The sequence below is a fragment of the Amblyomma maculatum genome, chromosome 11 (genome assembly GCF_055883805.1).
Source record: "Amblyomma maculatum isolate TAMU_Amacu chromosome 11, ASM5588380v1, whole genome shotgun sequence".
Lineage (NCBI taxonomy): Eukaryota > Metazoa > Arthropoda > Arachnida > Ixodida > Ixodidae > Amblyomma > Amblyomma maculatum.
The window spans coordinates 66,292,893-66,312,801 of record NC_139354.1 but is presented as its reverse complement, the minus strand read 5'-3'; the positions used below and the strand labels follow the sequence as shown (position 1 = coordinate 66,312,801).

General features: G+C 44.7%; 1 protein-coding gene across 3 annotated transcripts in view; it reads right to left on the bottom strand.

Moving 5' to 3' along the window:
* Positions 1–19,909, bottom strand: part of LOC146174013 (prestin-like) — a 189,921-nt gene that overhangs the window by 95,611 nt on the left and 74,401 nt on the right. For 2 of the 3 annotated variants that reach the window (XM_084583172.1, XM_084583174.1), the window contains exon 2: positions 18,659–18,727. The exons of the other annotated variant lie outside the window; for it this stretch is intronic. The gene's annotated coding sequence lies outside the window, so the exon portion shown is untranslated. The remainder of the gene's footprint in view (positions 1–18,658; positions 18,728–19,909) is intronic. 3 annotated transcript variants of the gene reach the window in all.

Sequence of the window (19,909 nt, the reverse complement as noted above, 5' to 3'; positions counted from 1 at the left end):
AGAGGCGCATGAAAGCGCGACCTTCATCTTGTCTTTACTAAAATCTCCTTATCTTCGCTTCGCGATACAAACACGAAAAGAACTGGGTGTCACGAAATGTTTGGGTTTCTTTCGAGAAATCGCCGAGTGGACCGATTGCGGGTTAGACTGGTTTCGCGAGGCACGATGGTTTAGCCACCGCCGAACGAAATCGGTCCACCACGTCCTTGTGCACATCCCTCAACCAAAAAACCAAAACGTTGGGAAATCAAACTGGTGCCAAGAACCACTAGCCAAGGGTGAGGCACCGTAATGTTTCTTTTCTGTTTTTTTCCCGATGCTTCTTTAAAATAACTCGTGTTGTGTGCCAGAGGAAGGCGCCAACACTGGCGCGTGAACGACTGCCAACTAAAGCGAAAAACGTGCAAACCATTCAATGAAAGTCGGACGGAAGCGAAACAGACGAGCACGCAGTCCGCTTCCCCAATCTGACAGACCAGCTGAACGACTAATGAAGACGAGAGGACACAGCGGGAGGCCGGTTCACCGACCAGGTGATGATGTGATTATGAAGTTTTGGTGCTCTTTGGTTAATTGCACAGTAATAGAGGTTTCCGGCTCGAAGTGATTAATCTACTCAATTTTAAGTTATTTCGCCCGGTTGGGATAAAAAAAAATTCCAGGCAGAAAACCCCAAACAACAGTTGCCTGCTGCTTGATGAGCATTCCATTGTAAGCTGGTGGTAAATATCGAATAAAAGAAAAGCACGATTCAGATTACTAAATCCCGTTTTAATGACTTGGTGCAGTGCCTTCTTTTAGCACACCCGTGCAAACTTCTGAAACGAGGCTAGGGGATGTCAGGGAGCCAACAGGCACATTCCATAGCCTAAAAACGTCCACAAGCAACCAATCCCCTTGGCCGGGCGCTTAAAACTCACAGGGTGAGATAGCTTTGCAAGGGTAACAAGTAATGAATTTGGAATGATTATGGCCTACTCTGTCTATTTTACACACATACTTTACTGTGAATTAACTACATCAGACAAGCGAAGAAAAGATCTATGCCATGTAAAATGTGCAGTAACCTCATAATCGAGCGCTTTGTGCTGCCACCTTGTCAAATATGAGGCTCCTGCCTTGATAATAGACTCTCACATTGTGCTTTTTCATGCGACGCTTTCACCACGCTAATTCCTAAGAAAATACTTCACAAATTCTTCAGCTTGAGACACCTCAGCCATAATAAGTGCTAATACTTGTCACATTCCTTTTTTCAGTGCAGCGATGGGTGAAAAGTCTGCAAGGTGCCTTTCTTTTTTTTTTTGTTTCTTTTCTTTTTTTTGCAGACTTGGTTTAGGTCGGCTGCAATTTGTTTCCTGGCCTAAATTTTCTTTACAACGCAGTCACTGCTAGTTCGAGACAAGATTTTTTTTTAGTTGGAGGCAGTTGATGGTAACCAGCTTAACGCACGTTTTTCCCCTTGCACTTTCTGATACTGCCAGTCGTGTTTATTTAGTTTTTTCGTCCGCATTTTGTTTTTACCAGCGCACACTTCCTGTCCGTACCTGGCTCCGAGCGCTTGAAACTACCTTCACGTGCGTCAGCAAATGCCGGTTTGTGACATAAACTAATGACCACTAATTCTCTACACATGTGGTAATCGCACCTGACTTTGACATGACGAGAAATGACTCTTAGCGACTGCTTTTGGGCTCTCCACGAGGAGCTTCCGAAGGTGCTACAGCGGTGGAAGTTCTTTTGACTTTTCACACAAACAACGAGACTAAAATTGCAGTTTGTACCACACTGACCAATCTCAATGTTTTTTCTCTCCTGTTACGCCATGTAATAGGTAACTTTTGTGCTGTAACAAGGACATATTTCTGGGTAATGAACACATAAATCGACCTGATGACTTCCCTCACGAATAAAATTTGGCGTTTCAATCAATACTCCAAATAGGAAGAACGATGCAGACAAATGGGCAACGTTATTGGAGCAGTCGAAACCATTTGGAAGTGCCAGTGAGAATATACACAGTATTAACACAGCAAGGAGCATGGCGATTTGTAGTCGTTTGTCCAAGGGCAAAGAACGTCAACATATACCGCAGCAGGCCTTCCCTTAAGAGTGAGTACCATTTTAAGATGGAGCGTTAGGCTTCCGAATAAACTAGCGTGTTTGTTCTTCTGACATGTGGTACCTTCTAAAACAGTGTACTAAAGGCATCTTGGTGCTAACACTTTGTTGTGCTAAGTGCTAACACAGTTCCCCACTCTGAATGCGCAGATTTTTCTTAAAGGGATACACCTACCATTTTTCCTTCACTGCATTTCTGTTCTAGAATTATGGTTTACACCGTAGGTGACATGCATCACCGCTTCAAATTTAGCTGCACATAGCAATTTCTAATTGCATTTCTTCTAGCTACCATACACTTTTAGTTCCGGTTTCAGGTTACTTAACGCAGATTCTGACGTTGCTCTTTCTCCAATCAGGGTCATTTCGCCCTCAGAAGCCGGTTAGCGCAAGACTTTGAAGGACAAAAACCAGAAAGCAGCGAATATATTGCAGCATTATTATTCATCACGTGATTTCCAATGCATTGTGACGACAGAACATCCGCTCGGGAACCTTACACCGAAACTGACGCTGCGTCGCAAGACAAATACAATTATCAATTGTTTAATGAGCGACGGAATCATTCAAACGGTGATATACGTTCAGTAAGGCTTCAAGCATATTTCTAAAGTCGAAAGGCCCTTCTGCCCTGGATTCAGTTTTACGTGCACTTACAATTCCTGTGTGGATATTTGTTCTCCTCCTCCTTCTTTTCGACTGGAATATAAAAACGAAATCACCCAGTGACGTCACACTCGCAGAATATCGGAGCCTCCAGTGCGGCCCTCTACTGTCGCAAAAAGAATCGCAGAGCAAGAGCGGCACGTGGAGAATTAATAGTTGCGATTCGCATCGCACTGCCACTTATAGCCCGGCCCACTATACTTGTTTCTGTTTTCCTGCCCGGTTTTAGGGATTAAGTTTACCTCGTGAGACATAGGCCACTAAGAACTTGTTGTCTCTGGCAAAGTTTACTATACAGAGCCGTGCATAAGGTGAATCATTACTCTTGCTGGTTACCATTGAAATAAGCAAGGAAAGGTCTGCTGGACCAGCTATATAGCTAACCGGCTTTGTGCACAGTGGCAAGAGGGTCCACCTGACTTGGCGGACTCGCGACACGGGGGCGATTTAAAAACAAAAAGGAGGAAACGGGCGCAGCGCGTGGGAAACGGCCGATATCGAACGGCGCTTTGCGTGACGTGGTGGCAAGCGCAGAGCCTCCACACCTGCTTTGCGTCTTTTCCGTCTTGGAGCGCGTGCGCTCGCTGGCGACTTTGCCGCTGTTACTCGGTTCCCCTCGTTCTCTTCTAGCGATACGGCGCCGCCTCCAATGCGCGATGCCGATTTTGCATGAGTGCCATTCGAAACGCGTCTCGTAAGGGACGCTTCGCGTGTCAATGGAACCGTGAGAAATCGCCCGTCCACTCCGGTAGCGGAGGCTATTCTGTAAGCTGTCGTCCTGTCCGCACCGCTGTTGTTGTCCGCACTCGCGGGAAGAAAGAAGTGTAGGCTGCCGCTTGCGGATTGCGAAAAAGAACGCTTCCGCGTCCGCTCGCGTTGCCACATGAACGGGGGCGTGCATGTTCGACGCTAGCGGCGTAGTCAGCATCAAAATAGCCACTTGGGCGTATGATCGAATATACAAAGGAGTGACTTGAACGAGACTACTTTCCCAAAGGCACTTCTTTGTGGCAAGGCTCGTAAGTTGAATGACTCCAGGTTCGCAGCTAGCTTTTGGAACGAGCCATTAAAGTGCTTAAACCGTATTTCTTCCCTTACGGCTGATGACAAAACGCTCGTCGTGCTCGCTATTATATCATGACGTATTTTGTGTCCCTAATTTGGTTTTACTTCTGAACGATGCCTCAAGGCCATCTCGCTGTGGCCTATTATTTTCTCTGCTGCTTCACAAGCTGTCGCGATCTGCTTCACAGGAAGAATCGGGGCTTAAATCTTGGCTGCTTCTTTCAAACTAAACGAGTAGTCTGATCTGGGTGCGCCGTAACAAACGGCAGGCGTCAGAAATCATTGCGTTATCCTCCACTGCTACGCAAAAATCTCAGGTGCTGTCATGTCATCAGCGTGTTGGAATCTGCAGCGTCGATACCTGCAGCGTCGTATCCGCATGCCCAGGTCAAGAGAGGAAGACCGCACCAAAATAATGACTATCGAATGAGGTCTCAACTTCACTTCTAGTGCTTTATGTGAATAAGCACTAGGCGTGAATTCACCAACTTAGCGGGAGCATTGTCGTTATCATGACGACGTAGAGTAGTTCTACAGCGGAAAGATTTTGCCGCATTCTATTAGACAGTGCTGCTTAACTACGGTGAACCGATTGTCACAACAAATGTCTCTGCTTTGACGTTGCCGTGACTGCAGAATAGTTTGCGTCTGCAGTGCTGGCGGGCAAGAAAGCGCAAACTCAGTTTGCACACGCAAGCATAGCTCCAAGGACTGTGCACTTTCTCCTGCAGCTAGCTGAAGCTGCGTGTATGCATGACGTATTTCGATCAAAAACCGTGCTGCGTGTGACCTCGACTATAGTTCCGTCACACGTCCGTCGTCAAGTCAGCCGAGACAAGGCGAATGGTTAATCGCGGAGAGCTGTCACTTTTTTCTTCTTGAACGCTCCCCCACTTGTTGGATATACACACAAAGAAATAGCGGTGGTTAGCTTCACTGCTTCACGGTTAGGCGTGCCTTTGGTAGGTGCTTAGAGAAAGCAGTGCGTGCTGTGCTTTGTCACGTCGCGAAGGATGGTTACGGCGTTTCAATAACTACTACGTGCTTGTGATGCAGAAGTAGGGTATCAAAGGCGTGCTTTGTAAACAATGCACATAGCTCGTGCAGAAAGCAGCTCTGCTCAATCGTGAAGTTAGGGCGTGGCGAGTGTTGAGCAGTTATCATTCAGCTGGCATAGTGCCCGACTTCCAGCAAATCCAAAAGGCACAAGGATAAAATTGCTCTGGAAAGGAGCTGTTAGAAAGCTCCTGGACGGAAACTGGCTCACTTTACAGCATTGAGTAGTGCTTGAAAGTTCGACGCTGCAGCATTAAACGTGGCCATGGCAATGCATACTCATGAGCATTGTGAAAGGAAAGAAAAAAAGATAATTCGACTGCATCTTTACAAATTGTTTCTGTAGCTGTGGCAATTATTTGTTAGTTTCATGTGAGTTGTTTTTTTTTTTCTTTTGCTCATCAAATAAGGAGTAACACATCATATAATATGGGCAAAATTTAGACCCATTGGATGTAAGCATAGATGTAGAAAATATAAACGAAGCGTAGAAAACTAGATATAAAGCAATAATACAGGGAACAAACAGAAACTAAATCACGTCCTTCATGCATCGCGTGGACAAAACCTACATAAAATGCTGGTTTTATTAACAGTGACGGACAGTAACATGTTAACAGGTAGAGCAACAGTACGTAATGGTTATGGCATTAAAGGAATATGTAAATATAGTTATAAGCTTTAATTCTTCCTGTATTTCCCCTTGCATAGTTATTCTGAATTCAGCCCTAAATGTGGTTGTATTAACGTACTAAATCCAATGTGATATCGATTTTTTTATTTTTTTATGCACCCAGTTTCTGATACTTTGAATGAAGGACTTCGAATTATTGCTATTGCTGATTAAGAGCCTTCCAGGTGAAGCCTTCCATCTTAAAAACTCGCGTTAAAGTAGTCGCTATGAGCTTGTCATTGATAACGTCTTGCAAGGCCTTGGCTCTTTCACCTCATCAAACTGTGCCTGCATAGTTCTGGAATAAATTTCGATCACTTGTTTCAAAGTAACTATCCCGCGCCAGCGACAACATACAAATTAGTTGTAGAACTGATGACAGTGCTAGTTTGTCACATCGTCGGTCGTATCACCTGAGTTTCACTACCTGTCATAAATTTAGTGCGGTAGCTTTCCTAACATTTTAAGATAAAATCAACTGCGGGAAAGTTATCTTGACGGCAATGTGCAGGGTAATTTTGGCAATTTTGCAAGTTGTTTTTCTTTATATGAAATATCCTCGTTGACATATTTCAGTCATACATACTGGAGCTCACGGTACCCTGAAATCTTGTACCTGTCCTTAACCTTATCATACATTAAGCTATTCTCAGTGTTCAACTACAAAGCCTCTTCGCTGGTGCTGTTGCTAATGTCCATTTAACCACCGGTTGGTAATAACGAACGCGCATCCCCAGCACTGATCGCTAGGTGGACCTATTGCAATACGCGAAAAGAATGAATGGGATGATTAGTTACAAACACTGCCCCGTAATTCATGTCAATTTCTGTGAAACGTGTAAGCGGTGAGCATTCCTGTCAGGTGCCCCATTTGTTAATTGATTGATTTCAGGCAATGGTTGCATTAAGGATACCTTTCTTGGCAATTATTCAGGTACATCTTTTTGCCCAAAAATTACGATGGGCTAGGTTGTAATCTCTGCAAGCGAAAACTTAGTCCGCCAGGGATAATTTGGAGACTCATTTCGAGTTCTCTATGGCATCGAGAAGCCGTGGAGCTGTCTTAGTACATACCTGAAAAGGCCGGTAAGCGCAGTAGCCGAGCGCAGTAACGCAAAGGCCATGGACTGTCAAAGTAGTAAGAGCAGCGTCCATAATCGCTGACATGTCGCGCACAAGCGTCAGTTTCGAAGTAGTCGTAGTCGGCCAACGTCCTCGCAGTTGCCAGCAGCTGAAGAACCGTAGCGGAGGACAAGATGCGAGAGGCCCGTGGCGGCGGTATACAGATCAGTAATTGGCCACGGTGAAGACACACAACATCACACGAAGAAGAGGCAGACACGCGCACTTGTTTGGTTCAGGAAACCGACATCGCGTCACTGCTTCACAAGGGCGGGGAAGAGAGATGTCAACGGGTCTTGCTTGAGGAACTAAATCCAGGGGAAGCACCGCTGCGCGTCTCAGAGACACGACGACGATCGGCCAGCGAGAATACGTTGCGAAGCGAGACCCAGACACTCGTCTGGCGAAACGGCCTCGATTTGGATGTGGCGGCCCGGCGTCCCCGCGTGCAATGTGGGGTGGTTCGGTGCCCCCTTCCCCCTCTTCCTTCTTTCTCTCTTCACTCTCTCCCTCACTGCTTTGCTGTCTGCAAGTCCCGGCGTGCTCGCTTGGCTCGGTGGTACGTACTGGGCGCTGGGCGTCGATCAAGTGACCAGTGCTTGTCGGCCAGGAGCTACGGAGGGGACGCGTTTTCAGGTCTTGTTCTTCCTCCTATCTTTCTTTGTTACCCTCCTCCATCTCCCCCTCTACCACTGACTGCCTCTTCTTTCCTACACTTGCAACTCCTGTCCACTGCCTCTTCCTCTCTCGCTCCTACCAAGGAAAGAGTGAGGGGCACAGCTCTCTTTCTACTGTCGTCCTGGGCAACTCATTCCCCGGTCCCCGTCGCCTTCGCTGTAGGTAGCGGTGGTCCCGAGGAAGTACGAAGCGGACCCAAAGAGGATGTACCTACTCGCGTATTTCGAGTGGTGACGGAAAGGGAGCAAACCCTTTACTGAAGCCGGTTATACCTTTCGTTTTCTTTCTGCCGTTCCGTTTGCTCGTTTTCTTGCTCACGTATGCGCCGCGCGGCTGCAATAGTAGCAGGCACGGCCGGAAAGGTGATGATTGCAGAATGGTAAGAACCCACGAGAATGTTTTCATACTTGAAGGAATTGCACGAACGCTAGCCTCTCTCTTCCTACAAATATAATTTTGTCTTAATATAGTAGCTTGTTTCATTGCGCCGGCTATATTTGTTGGAACTGCTATAATTTCGAATCTGCAAAAGTACGCAATAAGCTTTACACGAAGATGATTTCAAAACAAAAAGTATCGATCGTGGACTATGCTCACACCCATGCCCTCATCAGAAAAAAAAAAAAAAAAAAAATCGACCTTGAGAAGTGAGTTGTCAGCCGCACCCTAGCTTTCTTCGTTTTCGCGTTTTTAAATTTGGTGAATAAGATGAAGAGGCATTCGTCAGGAATTGGCGCCACTGTACCCTCGAGTTAGTTTAAATTTCGGATTCAAAGGAAAGGCTTCGTTGTTGTATAGTGCCTAGAATATTAGGCACTACAGTTGTGCTTTTTACAACTGCCCTCTATGCGCCATCTTGAAAGAAGGTGTCAACAGTTCGGATTTCACACATATCGCCATCTCGGCTCTTATTTTTCAAAGCAACTATTCCTAACTCAGCTAGGTGCCACATATATGCGTGAAAGTATTGTAAATCTGTTTGCTACACGGACAACAAAGTTCACGAGTAATGAAGCCATACTGTCAGGGCCTTTCTTGTACTCCTTGACTTACGTGATGACAGGAAAAAAAAAAAAAATCCTGTTCTACAAGACACGAAGCGAACTATAAAGATGACCGGCATATGATCTCTTTGCCGAACAGAACTGCTGAACCTTCGTACGCACAGGTCTAGAATTGATCTTCTTGGGTCAAAACAAGGATCAACTGTCCTTCTCTCAAGGTCGTCACGGCTCGTTCCGCCTCTGCTGTCAAATTATGAAACGAAGCGCAGCCTTTATGTTTCCTGTATTGTTCATAAGCAGTCAAGGGTACGTCACCCACGTGCCCTTATAGTAATGCAGGACGTTTCACTACTGCACGCAACGGCTGTTGAGGCTGACAAGGCATGAAGGATGGCAGGGGATCATGCGATAACTATGTCGAACCTTAGGCGATTTCATGGCGGCCTGCCACGATGCATTGTTGGGATAACAAAAGGTCGTCGCTGATCTTATATTGCATCGTCACGCGAAAAAGAGATGGACGAGGCGGTAATTGTTTTCGCTAAGGCGGGAAAGGCAAGCATGAACGGATAATGTTTAGGTAGCAGTGGTATGGATTGATGTAGTGTGGTTGATAGGAAACAATAAGCGGCAAACGATGAAAATAAACCTCGTCACACGCTGTTCTGTTCGCGGAAAATTGGCGCGCAAAACATAGTGTTCGTTATCACTGGTTGATGGCTTTTTTTTTTTTTTTATAGTGTCCTGTAAAATGTAGACCACAACAATTTTTACCGTGTATACATTTATTGCTTTTTACTGACATATACACAATCCTCTACTGTTCTTTACTGTTATTTATAAAAGTCAATGACTGCCTTCAGACAGTTCCTTGCGAAAATTCCAACGAGACCCTTTCATCCTCATAGCTCGCATGCATATCTTTCGCATGCGATGAATTCACGCCACCTGACCAAAGTGGCCCTCAGCATATGCCAGTCTGCAGCCCTTTCTTCTCATCTCTAGAACGCCTTTCTTCTTATCTCCCTGCTCCCCCACCCATTTCCTAATTGAGCACCTGGCATACGTTGGACCGATTGAACTAGCAGCGCATGTTTTGCTCCACACTCTGTAGCTGAGTAAGAAAGGGTTTTTGTCTCTCTTTCGACTATTAATTATACACGTGTTTTTTTCTCGCTTCCCTGCAAATTGTCAACTAGTGCATGACTCACGGACTCCGATCAGATTGTCACAATATCTGATTTGTAAAAGCCGGTGTGGCTCCTTTAACGGACACGTTGAATTGAATAGACAACAGCATGGTTTGGGTGAGTTTATGGGCAGGGCGACAACCACCTGGACTTGCTGTGATAAAGCAAGTTGTCCGGTTTAAAGTACATAGGGGGCCGTCAGCGTTTTTGTTTTTGTCGGAAGGCTTTTTTCGCCAGTTCTCAAGCTTTTTCACAGGTTCGGCTTTAACACTCGCAATAGACCAGCGTTAGCTTTGTACCATTAAGCTCCTGCCGACGAGAATCATCTGGAGGATTTGAACTTGGCCCTGTGGGTGAAACGCTTCACAGAATAACACCATTCTAAACACACGAGAAAGCCTCATGATTTTTTAGAAATTTTTGCAAGAGAGAACTCGCGTAGTATTCCCACCGCGGCGTACGTGCTTCGCTGGAGGCGAAGTGCCTATGTACTTTGTGATGTCAAGAACATGAATGAACTTCACGCGATCAAAATTTTCTGAGCCCTCCAATGTACTCCCATTATCTTTTGGGCGCTAAATTCTAGAAGTCAAATCAAAGCAAAATATTTGTTTTATTTCCCTGTAACCGTGCGCAAGGCAACAGTAAAAGAAATTCCACGTGAAGTTCACCCATGCCGGCAATTACTGCGTAATGTAGTTTATTCTCGTTTGCAGTGCTGAATTGACCTGCGGAAAAGCTGAACCTGACGCAAGAGGTGATTTGAGGTCATGTGAAACAAGGAAGAATCCAACTGTATGATGCTCTATAGCTGCTTCTACGCAGACTTCATCGCGAGTTCCGGAGCAGCTTCTAGCGGCAAAGCTAGAATGAAGCGAACGGAGAAAGGCCGGCCAAATTGCAGCTCTTTATTCATAAAGTATACTAAAGGTGATTTTTTTTTTGCCAGTCACCCTTCCGTCGCTAAAATTTAAACCAAAAGGGCATAAAAGAAAAAGTTCAGTTATTCTTCACATGAGTATGTTGTTAAATTGATGAGTTATGTAAATTTTATTGCACTAGGAAGAAAGCGAAAAATAATGCTATTAGTATTGTTTCATAGTTCTTGACTAATTTGAAGAGCTTCATGTTACGTGCATTTGAAACTGCAGCCCTCAGTCCGCGAAGGAGAAACAAAAAAACAAGGTTTAATAAAGCACCGTGACTCACCACCGCAGTTAGGTAAGTTGTGTATATGTGCCCTATATGTTGTACTTGCGTGAAATTACCAACGAATGCTGGTGAAAGCGATGCACTCGGTTGCCTTACTAACATTTTGCACGAGTGGAGAAAAGAAATGTTAGAGAAATATATAATTTGATCTTCAACCTATTAATGCCCCGATACCTTCTAGGAACAATATGTTTTCCGACGTTGAATTATGTTAAACTGCAAGAAAATACCAAAATGTTGCATATTTTGACAAGTGAAACTTATTAACGACGCATTTCACCGGATCAGTGTATGTGACTTTGTGTACAGCCTCCCTAAAACAGCTCTTGGAAGAAGGCAGCAGAGCAGGTAACAACACAAAACATAAGAAGCACACACAAACACAAGGACAAGTAGCGTTGTCCTTGTGTTTTGTGTGTGCTTCTTATGTTTTGTGTTGTTACCTGCTCTGCTGCCTTCTTCCAAGAGCTGTATGACCGACTAGGTCAACGTTCAACTCTATTATTGTAGCTAAAACAGGTTTAATGGACTTCGCTCGTGATATGAGTAAAAGAGAAAAAAGGTCGTTCTGAGAAGCTCTTACCCGACTTTCGGTCACGTTAAGTGAAACAAGAAACGACAGGCAGCAATCAACGCCAAGAGGCATTTACACAATTGATAAGCTTTACAAGGTAGGATATACAGATTATAAAACGAGGCAATGACAATGGAAACAGGGAAGACAGTCGTTAAGATACACGTAACTAAAACGAGTTTTTTCTTTTTTTTTTTTTTAGTTCGACTTTCACTGCGCAAAGACCGTAGAGCAGTGGCCAGTCTGTTTTCTGCAGTTCCCGATATGTTTTTTCTCGTTTGTTCACATTTCATTTATCTTCCCGCGTTTCATTTGACGCTGATCTTGCATAATGTTATAATGTAGGTTGGCTGCCGCGTGCTACTGATATCTAGCGGAAATGAGCCACCGACTTTCATTTAATCCGTTCTCCTTTGAAGAAAGCTTGACCGGATCGAGACTCTCCTTGAAATGCCCACTGTTGTAGTATGCACGCCAGCTTATAGAAACGCATATACGTGTCAGTTGTATAGCCATCCTCGTGTTTCCTTGAAGGAGAGTCATCATTCAGCCGGCTACTAGAGAGTGACTGCGGCAAGTAAGGCAAAAAACGAGAGGAATGTTGACAGAATATTTTCTATACAAGAGCGGGGATGCGTGACGCTTTCAGAATTGCAAATGAACTGCTCCGAAACGGTTGCGGTGTTATTCGTCTTTGCGCAAAATGCGCACACTGGTCTTACATGGTTCGAGTGCAGCGGGGCGCCCTTCTGGCGACGGCCGAATAATGCGTTCGCTCGCAACACCTTCTTTTGTTTGCGCCTGACGTTGAGACAACAATAGGGTGTAGCGGTGCATCGCATAGCTTAGAGAAAAATGAGCAGGCATTGTATACGCCTGTATAGTGCAAAGAAAGGACTCAGGAGCACGTGTCCCTAAGCCTTGATGCACGGCAAAAGACACAAAGAGAGCCAGCAGAAAGGAAGAAAAAGTGAGCCAGGTGAAAAGGGAGTTTGTATAGGCAAAAGTTGTTTTTACACCCCTAATGTGAACTTTGCCATTCACTACTAATAATCGCGTTTTACCGTGAATTTGTGTCACTAAGTGAATGCCCAATGCTTCACTGAATTATGCGCAGTGTACCATTATATTTCCTTCCGTGATTATGAAAGGCACTTATCGAACTAATGGTATCATTATTTATTATTTTTTATAATTATATATACATATATATATATATATTTTTTTTTTCTTCACAATGAATTTTTAGCCGCCTCACCAGCTTTATTTTCGCAATATTTAACATGGAGGCTCTGAAAAAGAACCCTACCCAGTTGTTCGCAACCATCGTTTTGCACTGACTTGCTGATGGTTTGGTTTGCAAGACCCAGCAATGAGATTAAAAAAAAAAGCAATCTCAAGCAATACTGCTGAAATCATTGGCTACTCTCGTGTACAAAAGGAGAACCGTGTTTTCAGGACTTCCACTTTCGAGACGCTTCTGATAAATGAAAACAACCACGTTCTGGCAGTATAGTCTCAATGTGATTCGTTCCTCTGCGAAATAAGCGAGCATGGAAACTCTTTCAGACAGTGGTCGCAGAAGTACTCGGTGCTTTCTCAATGTACTCGCTTCACATTGATAGCGAGGGAAGGGTCCCCCGTCACGGCTCGCAGCCTGCAGCGATCCGCCGTGACGAAATGGCTTAATAGGCAGCCGCAGCGGGAACCGCCTCGGGGTTGTAGCGCACTTCTCTGCGAGCTGCCAGTCTAACCACTACTTTACAGAAGTTTTGGAGAAAAAAAGAAAAACGTTGTCCAGAAAGTGGACGGCTACGCCCTTCTGAGGTATAGTGCACGCGATTGCTTTTACGGTTTTCCGCCTTCTTTCTTGTTTTCTTTTTTTTTTTCTCAGCCCACGTGCTGAATCTTTACTACGCGTCGCCGGCGGACCGTGAACGATCAGTTTTACTTATTGCCGGAGAAGTTCGTAATTTTTTTGCAACATCGTTCTGCAGAGGGTGTGGCGAGCTCGTTTGGCCGCGAAACAATGCGTTTTTTTTTTTTCTTCGGAAGCTTGATGCGAACTTTTTAGGCGCCGTTGTTTTGCACAGGTTTCAATTGGCCACATGTAGAACGTTAGAAACACTGCCGATGTTATGTGAAGACTTACAAGACGGAGACGCCGTCCAGTTAATTCTTGAGCGCACAGGTTAGCAAACACAGAGAGGTATAGAGGAGTGATAGTTAGAAAGCTCATTTCGGAGCCAAAAAAGAATGTTCACGAAGGGAAAGTCGAGAGGAAAAAGCCAGAAAACATTAATGCGCTTGCAAGTGAAAGATATTGTTCGTCGAGTAAGTATATTAGAGCACTGCAGGTACTTGTTTCATCATGATCTCGTACGAAGCTGGTCCAACTTGAGATATTAGCAGCGGTATATGTACTCCTCCTGCATGTTTATTATGGCACCATATTGATACAAAGGGACGAGAATGAGGAATAAAATATGCAGAACTCGTCCTCCAGGGCTGTTTAATAAAGGTTTACATAAAACGTTGGTTTGAAACACGCCTATATATTGTTGCTAACTATGAAAGGTTAAGAGATGTAAGAGCCTTTTTCGAACTTTGACACCAGCTTTTGTCGAATTGCTTTCGAGCTGTTTTTCGCGTGTTTTGATGAAGTGCGATTCCCGAATATGGTAACTCGATGTCTACCGAGCTATTAACCTTAATGCTGAATCATAGAGTTAATTTCAGCGTTCTGCGAGTGATTCCAGATGTAGTATGATGAAAAGGCTTTCCGGCAGGCCTGATTGATCCTTATTATCCTGAGCTGTCCGACGTGTAAAGGCTGCTCTAAGGATAGTATTTTTATAGATTTCTCGCCGGAACTAATAACACGATGTGCTAACGCCGAAAATGATGTCTAAACTTTCATCTCTTTTTTGAGTGTTTGAAATTCCCATTTTTTAAGGGAAATGAAACATATAGCAGGCTCACATAAAACAGGGCAGAGGCAAGGGATATGATCCTGTTAGAGCTACATGATTATTATCAGATTCGCTGTAGGCTTCTAATAATGTGTGCAAGATTAAAACAACACAGGCAATGCATTGCACTCCGTGGTCTCAAATTAAAACAACACAACACAGGCACAATTGCATTCCGTGGTCTCAGTCAACTCCTATCTGTGCGCAAAATTTTTTGCCCATCAAAACCCTACCATTTTTGCATTCCGCTTTCAGGGTACACGATAGACTTAAAACTGCTAGCATTTCACCGGCAGTTGTGTGAAATGTTTATAGACACAGTTCATGAGCAATATTGTGGGCACTTGGATCTGAAATCTCGGGCGTACGTGTGGTCGACGCTTTCGCTTCAAGCATCAAAGACCGATAGAAAGACCCCTTCGTCATGACCTCCGTTGGGTCTACGAGACTGAAATTACTAGTCCCGATGTCGCTTCGAAGGATACACCGAGACGGGGTCGTGTGCAACCTCGCATTCGCTTATACGGATAGATCAAGAGGGATGGGGAGGACGAAGCTAGTCGATTTTAGCTGCCATGAATAAATATTCCAGTTCACCGCAACTTCTTCACGCTGTTCTTGCAGTCCTTCTAATTCGATCTGCGCAGTCGGTTGGAACAGTAATCCCTGCTCGGCCAAGAGCAAGAGTAAACAGCGATTCCAGGTCACGGCGCCGATAGACGCGGTCTTACGCACTGAAGGCGGACGTGCCACCAACAGTCCCAGTTTTGCGTGGGGAAGTGTCACTGGGCCAGATTGTCTAGAATTTCGATTCTTGTGAACGGGACTGTTGGCATGGTGTTGAATCCAGGTTTGGTTATTAGCTTAGCCGTAAGGATGGTGGCAACCAAGAGAAATTTCTAGTATGTAGAACCTATTCTCCACGCTGCATTTCTTTAGATAAATGAACAAGATGTGGCCGTAAGGATGGAATGGTTTGCAGGGTATAGTTTTTCGTGAATCTCAAGCCAGTTTGGTTCCGACAACGAATGTAAACAAGGAAGGAGGAAAGTAAAGGCGAAAGATAGAGGAAGTAGGAAAGGAAATGCCTCAGACAGCCTTCCGTTGCCCTAAATGCAGAGGAATTATCGTATACTTTGATCTGTGATGTCACAGAACGGGTTAAGACTCCTAGCATTGTCGACTTTTTTTCTGCTATAGAAAGTCTGTATTCGCAACAATCCTTCCATCTTTGGAGTGTGTCTGACGAAGGGTTTTAATGCACCTTTATTTCTCTGGTAATTAATAGTGTTACCCACTGTTTCGTCTTTGTATACACAGCGTTCTGTTCTTTACGTGTATAACTAATTAACAAACTCAACGAACGCTTTGTTGTTCTCTAATATGAGTGTCCCGTCCAGTTTTGGTGTGCTTCTTCTTGTACGCCAATACGTTGAGTTGGAAAAAGTTGGGCAGAGGAAGCATGGTGGCATATATTGTTTGCATTCACAAAACTATCACACATTCAGAAGACCGCGGTGAGTTTATGGGAAATGAAATCAGTAACTCCTTTGCTCAATTTGAACTACCTAACCGCGTGCAGTGGTAGGTGCGAGGAAGTGTCGCAGAGCTGTCTCTAACCAAAACTAACGCTGACAGAATGAGGCCGCATAGTTACCACATTAACAGCGCCTAATTACTTGCTGCTGTGGGGTGCGCTGGTTAATGAGCGTGGTCGGTTCGAAATTCGGGCAGGTTTTATATTGAATTTAAGCGTCGCAATGCAACGGATCCGTTGACTTACCTCTCGGAAAAAAAAATAAATATCGCTGTTCATGAGAAAATGAATATTTCAAGCTCCGGATCTGCTGTGTTTTGACAAAATATGCATTAATTTTGCGACATTTGACTCACAATTCGCACTATTTATGGATATATTTGGCGATGTTCGCAATGAGGGGTGCTGATATATATGATCAATTTTTTTATTGGCGACAGTGGAGCCGTATTGCACACTTACTTGCAGGCTGGTGCTTTCAACAAGTATATATCAGCAGGGCACAAGGTTTGGCTGTTTTGTTTGTTACGCATACATTTTGTACATAAAAGCACGCACAGAACCTAAATATAATGTCCGCCTTTGCCTCGGGTCTTTGTGTAAAAGTATGATAAGTTTTTCCGTCAACGTAAAAGGGCTCTGTTATTTAGAGACAACAAGAAAAAGACCGCGATTCTGGTTATTGAATCCGAGGTAGTCAAAAGATATATACAGATCAGTCAAAGAATAATCACGCATAGTGGAAAAGGAGGGTGACCCCACTGCCGCAAGTTCACTACCCGCTAGTAATTGGGAAGCGTAGCAACAGTTGGAGAGGGTGAAGATATAAAGAAATTGACCTCCTATTTTTATTCCTAAACTGGGAGCTGCTGGTAAAAACAAAAAAAAAAACAATTTGGCATCATCTGTTCCTGCCCTTAGAGGAATGTAAGGATATGGACATTGCGCTGTCCAGCCCGCGTTGTTCATAATTGTTCCATTGAGCAACGGAAACTGCACCGTCCAATGCGAGGAAGCGCTGTAGACTTTGAGATATATGCGTGACTCATGCCGCTTCCCTTTTTGTTCCCACCACAGTGTATCACGCAGATGCCCGCTATGTGTGGTTTCGGCGGAATGCGGAAGCCTGTGCCTCCAGTAACACTCGGCAGGGCACCTTGGGAAAGCGCTGAGCCTCAAGACCAAAGCGTCATGCTCCCTTCGCAAGACAATGCGTTACGGCGCTGCAATCGGCTTGGCAAACGTTAGCGCAAACACTGCATATGCAGGTTAAATCTCTTTAAAGAAAAGAAAACGATGATTCGCTGGGCAGCTCTTGATCGAACTGGTCACGGTCGTAGCTTCAGCATCAATGCACGCGACAAGTGCAGCGCGCAGTAGTGGTCGGCTAAGGACCAAGACGAATACACGCGTGCTTTCACGCTGCCTGTGATTTCGGCATGCACCACACCGCAACTTAAGTGCGCCCGTTTTGCCGCTCTCTTTTGAGTGGTGCTCTCAAGCCTGACGGGCGCCTTTGCGCACGCTCGTCCTATGGGGACTTTCGCCCCCAGCCAAAAACAGGACGCGTTTTTCCATCGCGTGCTCAGAAGCGGACCGTGTTGAAAAGAAGAAAAAGGGCCCTCTTTTTGGAAAGCCGAGCCACTGCCAGGGTCGACAACCACGAGAAATGATGGGAAAGCTGGGGCTAAATGGTCCGCAAGAACGCCACAACACAGCCAACATCACGTAGGAGTCTGTCACGGAAGTGGAGGAACCTGATGACCGCTTCGCTCTGCGGTCTAGAACTGCTTGCGTGGGGTCATTTGTTAATTTAGTGTGAACGCAGCGATAAAAGAGCTGCTTGTTAACACTGGAAGCAAAAAGAGGCGACACATAAATGAAGCTGTGTCTCGTCTATATTCTCGTGTCCCGGTTCAATGCTCGAGCTTTCTCATGACGTTGTGGCGTCATCAATAGGACGAGAAACAAAGGTGAAGAGACCGTCTGTGTATTTGTATGACGGCCACCATGATTTGCACCAACCATCATTTGCATTGTCATTACCGTGTTTATCGCTGTTATAAACGGGTAATTAGACGTGACACTGTTTGCTTTGCCATTTTAACTATAATCCGCCTGAAAAAAGCTCTTGGACACTATCAAATACTCCTGACATTTACGTAACCTCTTAGTCATCCTCAGAGGGAGGGAAAGTTGGGAACAGCCCCCTACTTACAGGTTGCCGGCGCTAGTTGCGATGCCGAAACCCATTTTCTCACCTTAAGGTTTCGTGCGTTTTTATTGCCCGTTAGTTTCTTTCTGCTTTAAGTAGACGCATTAAAGCAAACTTGCTTCTTGAGCAAGGCGCATTACGTGCTTCGTTTCACACTGTTGAAACCTGTGCATACAGCATCTCTAACCAGCGTAACGGTGTTCTTTACCGTTATGTGATATTCAAGGTATTCATTTCCCTTCCCTCAACGTTCCTACGCCATGCGTTAAAAGCACTTGGCAATGCATCGGCTGAACAAATACTGCTAGGACCGCTGCTGAACGCGTATACATGTTCCCGCTCTGTACTCGGCTCACTAATGTGCAGGCTTGGTAACGCGAGTGGAGAGGAGCGCGATTTTGCGCGCGACGCGGGCTACCAGCATACGCATCGACAGCTGCTGAGCGAAAGAAGTGAGAAGGGTAAGACGGATTCCCGTCTGTGCACTGGTTTCGCGAAGACAGCAGCGTGTGTGACCCGAATAGGAGCACGTTAAAGACCCCACGCGTAGTCGTAAAGAGTGCCGGTACTTACCGAATATGAGTTACGCAAGCAGGTATAAAGAGGCTGTTGAACGATAGTGGCGTCGGGGACACGTCAGAACTGGTAGAAAAGAAAAAAGAGAGAAAACGATGACATGTCAGAAACTGTGGACAGAAAGGAGACCGATGGAACCATTGATACAAGGGAAGTGAAAAAAGAGGCCGTTCGGTTACTGGAAGGCGTGCGCCAGCTGCAGGAGCACGAAGTTGTTGAACGGGTCAATGCGGAATCATTTTAACACGCTTCGAACACCACGCGAGAAATTTAGGAGCTTGCACCTCCCGAACTGGAATATCTAGAGCACTGCCTACGATTGCTCGTGTACCCAATTAGTAGGCGTCTCTTTTGTGGTTGGGTTGCATGTAAACTCATATTAACGGGGGTGAGAAACAGCTTCTATTCTTCCTTTGCCATGTTCAGGTTGATTTTGCTGCATCCTACACAAATATTAATACTTAATAGTTTTGAAGAAGTTCATAATGGCTTTCACGTTTGGCTCTTCGGTTATGAGGTCGTATCACGGTTACTTCCGCTAGCAAGCAGCCGCACTTCTCATTTTCAATATCTTCAATCTTTCATACTCTGCACGCAGTTTCATTCAATTTCTTTACATGAACGACGAACGACCTTGTGATCGTGTCTTTACAAGCGAACAACTTTTATCAATCAATCAATCGATCGATCGATCGATCGATCAATCAATCAATCAATCAATCAATCAATCAATCAATCAATCAATCAATCAATCAATCAATCAATCAATCAATCAATCAATCAATCAATCAACCAATAAATAAATAAATAAATAAATAAATAAATAAATAAATAAATAAATAAATCTTTTTAACTTCGTGACTAGGATACATCAGTTTTGAATCAGAAATACCATTCGATCAATCAATCAATCAATCAATCAATCAATCAATCAGTCTTCTTAACTGCGTGACGACGCTACATCCCTTTTGAATCAGAACTATAAAAAAGGGAGTGGATCTTTTAAGCTGCAATCCTTTTTCCTAGGTGCGGTGTAGTTTTGATTTGGCTGCTTTGTTTATGTTCAATTTGAACACTCTCAATACTAAGCCTACGTCATACGTTGAGGAAACAAAACTTCCCTGTTGCAACCAATACATACGGCTTATCAGTATCGTAGCTGCACATTCCTTCTGAACATGTCTGTAATACGCTTCTACCAACCATCCTTGCCAGCCGTGTTTCTCTTTCATGGAATATTAAAAGCTA